Here is a 6,000-nt window from a genome sequence, read left to right on the forward strand (position 1 = left end):
CCTGCCCCATTGCCATCCCTGTGGAAAAGGATACAGTTGACTCCACTCCAGCTATAGTGGCTATTGATTGGGATAGTGCGGATTTTGTGGCCCCCATAAAGTCTCACTCTATTTTGGACTCCTCAAATGTTAGTACAAATCCTTTTCCTGATTTTTTGGGTCAACATAATCTAACTGACTATCTCCTACAGGGGATTAATGAAATTGACCATGAGTGGAAATACGATGATTTTGAAGGAACAAATCACGCACCTATTGGGGTATCTTCTAAGGAATTTACACCAAATCATGGAGAAGGAATTAAGGAAGAAGTGGATGATTCCTCTTTGACTAATAATTCCTCACGTGACTTGCTAGGAATTAAGGAAAAAGTGGATGACTCCTCTTTGAGTAATAATTTTTCATGTGACTTGCTTCTGCCTCCATCAGATATTCAGAGCTCTCCCAACATGTTGCATGAAGTTTCTAATACATTGGGCATCCCATCACCAAGGTCGCGCACAAAAAATGCAAAATGGATGGGACTCCCTCTTACAGGATATGGTGCTGATGAAAGTATGGGTGAGGTTATAGGTCCAAAAAGAGATTGGTTGAGTTACCTAGGTTCAAAAAGAGATTGCTAGCTGATGTGAATCTCCGTGAGTTACCTAGTAAAGAGAGATTGGAATCTCAAAGGATAACGAAAAGAGAAATGTTATGTTCATAATATTTTCATAATACTTTCACTACAATCCAAGTTCCAAATTGTTATTGGCGGTCATTAATAGGAAAAAAAGTAATTTCAATGGTAGATTCAAATTAGAACCAATAACAATTTACCACTTATGATTTATTATGAAAATGTTATGGATGTAGTACTTCTCTAAGAAAAATCATGATTTTTTGGTGGAGGCTAGTTACCAACCCTATCAAGTGCAATGAGTCTTTTATGTTGGAACTATTGTGGGCTTGGGAACCCACAAATGGTTGAAGAGCTTGTGAATTTGGTTCGGGCACAAGAACCCACAGTCATGTTTAGAGCTGAAACATGGCTGGATGAAGCAAGGGTTGGAGGTATTGTGTGACTAGACATAATTGTGGTGGTTGTTTGGTGTTATTTTGGAAAAAAAAAATTGATTTGAATATTGACTCCTCTTCTCTTAACTATACTGATGCTATTATAAATAATTGGAAAGAGAATTCTTGGAGGCTGACGAGGTTTTATGGAGCACCTGAAACCCATAAACATCATGAATCTTGGGACCCATTAAGTAGATTAAATCACCATCATTCTCTTCTTTGGTTCTGTGCTGGAGACTTCAATGAGATTACCAAGTCTCACGAGAATCCTGGTGAAAGATTAATACAAAATAAGAAGATGCAATACTTTCGAGATGTTCTAGATGAATGTGATTTTATGGATTTGGTGTTTATGGGTGATAATTCTATTTGGTGTAAGGTTCAAGCTACACGTGTTACTATTTGGGAGAGGTTAGATAGAGCTATGGGTTCAAATGAAGGGGTCTCACTCCTTCCCTTGTCTAAGTTTGTTCATTTGGAGTGTGGGACTTTAGACTATAAGCCTATTGTCATCCACCCTTTAGGCATTCCTTTGAGGCATCAACAACCTTGGAGATTCGAACAAGTGTGGTTAAAGGGAGGAAGGGGGTCATGAAACGGTGGCTTTAGCTTAGCAAAAGGATGTTCTTAGTTCTCCTATGTAGAGAGTTAAAGAGAAATAAACTTTGTCTATGCTTCAATGGTGGAGGCGGGCTTCTTTTGGCAATATTATTCAGACTTTAATTGAGAAGAAGAGGTAATTGAAGCAACCTGAACAAATTTCTACAGGTGGTGGACAATCAGATCGGGTATTTCAACTTAAGGGCGAGATCAGTGAGTTACCTGCAAAAGAAGAGAAGTTATAGCATCAACGATCAAGAATTCCTTGGTTGAAAGATGGTGATAAAAATAAAAGATATTTTCATAGCTGAGCTTCGCAAAGATATCATCATAATCTTATTATTAAAGGGCTTCGAAATTGTGATGGATCTTGATGTACAGAAGATGAAATTTCATATAGGTTTTGGAGCATTATCAACAACTCTTTACTTCACCAAATCCTGGCCAAACTAATAATTCTTAGAGACTATAAAAAGAGTTGTGACCGATGATATGAATTCTCGATTGGTTGGTGACTTTACTAGGCAAGAAGTTGAGATTTCTTTGAAGCAAATGACTCATCTTAAAATACCTAGGTCTAATGGTATGCCTCCAATTTTTCTTCCAACACTATTGGAGTAACATTGGAGATGATGTCTCTTAGGCTGTTTTTTCATGCCTTAATTTGGGGTCTATCTTATGTAGCCCTAATCGTACTTATATTACTCTTGTTGCTAAATTCCTTCCTATTGCCATTTGTAATATTCTCTATAAGGTTATTTCTAAAGTGTTAGCTAACTAGCTTAAGAGAATGTTGCCTAAGATTATCTCAAAATCTCAAAGTGTTTTTCAAGAAAATAAGTCAATCTTAGACAATATCTTGGTAGCTTTTGAGACACTGCATCATATGAAGTCTAGTAAATCGAGTTTTATGACCCACAAATTAGATATAAGCAATGGGTATAATTGAGTTGAATGGAAAGTTCTAATGAAGATAATGGGAAAAATGGGGTTCCATGAGAAGTGGATTGAGATGATCTATGAATGCGTTAGCATTGTGTCTTATTCTATCCTCGTTAATGGTGAACTCAATGGTAATATCAAATCGTCTCGAGGCTTGAGGCAAGGTGACCTCTTATCCCATTATATATATTTACTTTGCTCTAAGGGCTTAACGAGGTTGATTTAGAAGGTCATCAATAGGGGTGATTCTAGAGGATTATTTTTCTGTAACAATTAGGGTTGTCCACGAGTCCATACAAGTCAGGTTTGTACCCAAATCGGTACTAGCCCAATCACTTCAGGTCCCTAAGATTTGGACTCCCAGCCGACTAGTAAGAGGAGTCGGTTCAGTAGTGATCTAGCTGGGCTAGCCGAAACTCGCAAATCTAGCCAAAATTCGCTCTATCTAGATAGATCTCAACGAGATCTCGTTGGATCTCATAAAATTTGACCAAAATTGATCGAGAATTGCTCTTATTTATGGAGATAGGCAATATTTTAGTGTGGATATTAGTCAGGTCAGTTGGAGTTGGGATTTCATTGGCAGACCCACTAATTGAATTGTCAGTATCGGTTCCTAGAGGCAGAGAGCCACTATCGATGGGATAGCTAGTTTACGGGGCAACCCAAATAGTTTAGGAGGGTGGGTCAAGTCCACAGCTTGGTTGGACACCTCTAGTAAGAATGGTCCATAGATCTCTCATTTATTTTTTGCATATAATAGTTTGCTTTTTTATTGTGATAACATGGGTGATCTTCAAACTATTCAAGGGATTTTAGCTTTGTATGAGAAAGCTTTGGACCAATAGATCAACACGGACAAGACAATCCTCTTTTGTAGTAAATCCATTTCTAAAGCTACTAAAAATTCAATAAAGGATATACTTGGGGTTTTTGAAATAAAAGAATATGAGTAGTACCTTGTTCTTCTAGCTGTTGGGGAAAGGAATAAAAGAGCTAGTCTTAACTACATAAAAGAAAGGGTGTGGGGAAACTACAGGGTTGGAAAGAGAAATTATTGTCTCAGGCAAGAAGGGAAATTTTGATATGTTGCTCAAGCTATACCTACATTTTCTATGAGTTGTATCTATTTGCCGGCTGGTCTAGCTTTGTTATGATATTGGAATGATGATCTGAAAATTTTGGTGGGACCAAAAGGGGGATCGAAAGAAAACTAGGCGATAACAGCAGTAGAATTATTTCCCCTGATCTGAAACTTCTTTGCATGCTTTATAGGAGCGTGAAGCTTTACAGTCAGTTTGGACTCATGAGTTTAAGTGGGTGGATAATGGGTTGAATCCAGATGGTTCTTTTGCAGATTTAGCGGTTTGGTTAGCAAGAGAAAACAACTGTTGGAGATGTTCGCTGTAACGGTTTGGTATATGTGGAATCAAAGGAATAAGGTGCAGTTGAATGAGCCTTATCTTTTGTTAAATAGGCTTTTTGATTCAACCAAGAGCTATTTAGCCGAGTTCCAGCAGTTCAGAGTTTCTCCAGCTAAGCTATACCACCTTCCCAAGCCTAGGTGGAAGCCACCTGCTACAAATGGTTTTAAAACAAATTATGATGGGATTATGCTAACAAAGAATGAATTATTGTGGCTATTCAAGACTCTCAAGGTGAAGTTTTGGCTGCTATGTTGGAAAAATTTCCGCTACCTTCCTCTGTGGTGATGGTGGAGCTTTTAGTAGCTAGAAGAGCTGTTGAGTTCGCACAAAAAATTGGCATCTATCACTCCATTTTTTTAAGGTGATTAAAATATTGTTTGAAAAAAATGCTACTAACACCCTAGCATGTATTTAGAACCCCTATAATCTATTTTAACTGCTTAATCATTTTTAAACTAAACTACCAATTAGTTACGTGATTAACCAAGTTCCATATTGCAAGCATAAACAACTAAGAACTAATATAAAGAAGCAATATGGAAATGTGGAAAGTAAAGCAACCCGTGGCATCATCAAAAAATCTCCACTAGATGAATAGTTGCATTACAAGAGAGACTATGAACCCTCCAAGCCCATATACCCCTATGTTTTTTTATCCTTCTAAACTCCTGCTAGCAACTAACTTGCCAGAGACACCACCATTGAACCATTAACGGAAAGCCACCTTCGAGATTGGATTTGAAATGGCACCAAAAGTTTCCAAACCTTTAAACTCGTATCTCACAACACTCAGCTATAGGTGAATGAGGTGATTCCACATCAACTGTTAACTATGCAGCCACATCATGTTAAAATAATAAAATAAAAAACCAAATTTCAGTTCTCACAAGTTAAATTTTTGTGAAAAAGCTAAAATCTATCGCCCCTTCCCTCACCAGCAACCCTCTACAACAAAGTTACCATCGCAAACTCCTTCCCCTTCAACGTCCCACTCTCACAAGCAACCTTTGCCTCCTTCCTTCCTCAACCCCAGCCAAGCTACTCAACACCACCATTGCCTTCTTCGCTATACCCGATACCTGCTCCACCACCAGCGGTGAACAACTTCACCGCATCTACACTCATTGCCCTCTCCTTATTCTACTCTATCGAACAAAGCTTGTACATCGTCATCAACACATCTTTCTTCCCTCTATTGGACCCGTTCAGTAACAACGAAACCAATGGCGGTATGGCTCCACAAGCCTCGATTGAACTCTTGTTCTCCGTCACGGCCTTGCTAAGTGTCTCTCTACTTGAGGGGGATAAGATGGTAATTATTGATGCTGGAGCTGTAAAGTCGTTGAGCTTGTTTTAATATTTAATTAGTTAAGTAGACACTTAATATAATATTTATGTATGAATTAGTGTGGTTATGTAGGTCAATAAATAATATAGTACCAGTAGATTGCATTTTTTCATTTAGTTTAATATATTGTATAAAATAATGACAACTATATAAAAATAAAAATAAACTGTTATACAAACTTTACAAAATAAAATGGTTATATCTAGCTACATTGACCATAGATAATGACAACTAATAATGAACTACCATGTAACGATTTCAAGATATAAAAACTTGTCGAAAGAAATTGTAAAACTTTATGTATTTTTTTTTTTTTTTTTTGGTGTCAATAACTTGATATATTCAAGTTCACTCTTTTATTAAATTTTATTTAATTTAAGTTTGTTAATGACGTTAAAAAAAAAAAAAAATTCTGCACTGTGTACAAGGAAGAATCAAATCCCTTTCCCTTTCCACCCTCACATAATAACATTACTTGCTTGCTCTCTATTTCTATCATTTTTGTGATTCTCTGAAATTTTCCCTAATTATACTAGCTTGTTCAAGAATCGCACGTGGGAATCTGCTAGCAGTTGTAGCTATCATCTCTCTGCTACCCCAACCTACGGCGAATTTTCTAAATAA

This window comes from Quercus robur, chromosome 7 (assembly GCF_932294415.1).
Source record: "Quercus robur chromosome 7, dhQueRobu3.1, whole genome shotgun sequence".
Taxonomy (NCBI): Eukaryota; Viridiplantae; Streptophyta; class Magnoliopsida; order Fagales; family Fagaceae; genus Quercus; species Quercus robur.